We start from the raw sequence: 945 nt of genomic DNA, 5'->3' as shown, positions 1-945 counted from the left end.
TCTTTCTTTGGGCCTGGCTTACTTCACTTCTTTGGGCCTGGCTTAATTCACTTAATATAATTTTTTCCATGTCTTTCCATTTCCTAACAAACTGGGTGATGTCATTCTTTCTGATGGAGGCATAGAATTCCAGTACACACACACACACACACACACACACACACACACACACACACATTTTCTTGATCCATTCGTTTACTGTGGGGCCTCGGGTTCTGTTCTGTATCTTAGCTTTGGTAAATAATGCTGCAATGAACATAGTTTTGCTGGTAGTTTTAGTATGGTCTTGTTTGTGATCAAAATGGGATTGCTGGGACTTAGGGGCGCTCTATTGTAGTCTTTTGAGGAACCGCCATACTACTTTCCAAAGTATTCGAACAAGTTTAAACTCCCAACAACAATCCATTAAGGTTCCCTTCTGTCCACATCCCCGCCAGCATCTGTTCTTTTAAAAATCTAGAATGCTTCACGAAGTTGAGTGTCATCCTCAGTCAGGGGCTATTCTTCTCTTTATTGTTCCAATGTTAGTGTATGTGCTACTGAATTGAGCACAGAACATTTTTTATACATAAAGTGTAATTGATTTTCTTAAACTAGACAATTACACAAAAATTAAATTCAAAAGAATTGTCGTGAAGCCGGGCACTGGTGGCTCACGTCTGTAACCCTAGCTACTCAGGAGGCTGAGATCTGAGGATCGCGGTTCAAAGCCAGCCTGGGCAGGAGAGACCATGAGACTCCTATCTCCAATAAACCACCAGAAAACCGGAAGTGGCGCTGTAGCTCAAGTGGTAGAGCGCTCGCCTTGAGCTGAAGAGCTGAGGGACAGCGCCCAGGCCCAGAGTTCAAGCCCCACAACCGACAAAAAAAAAAAAAAAAAAAGAATTGTCGTGAAATTTTAGAACCATGTATTTCTTACAAAAGAACACATTTAAGAATAAAGTC

General features: G+C 41.8%; 1 non-coding gene across 1 annotated transcript; it reads right to left on the bottom strand.

The window, feature by feature from the left end:
• Positions 1 to 450: 450 nt before the first annotated feature.
• LOC122102939 lies at positions 451 to 552 on the bottom strand. Its single transcript, XR_006146643.1, has one exon. It is a non-coding gene; the product is annotated as a U6 spliceosomal RNA (small nuclear RNA).
• Between the last annotated feature and the right edge of the window lie 393 nt (positions 553 to 945).

This window comes from Dipodomys spectabilis, unplaced genomic scaffold (assembly GCF_019054845.1).
Source record: "Dipodomys spectabilis isolate Male_0828 unplaced genomic scaffold, ASM1905484v1 ptg001046l, whole genome shotgun sequence".
NCBI lineage: Eukaryota > Metazoa > Chordata > Mammalia > Rodentia > Heteromyidae > Dipodomys > Dipodomys spectabilis.
This window is presented reverse-complemented; position numbering and strand designations above follow the sequence as displayed.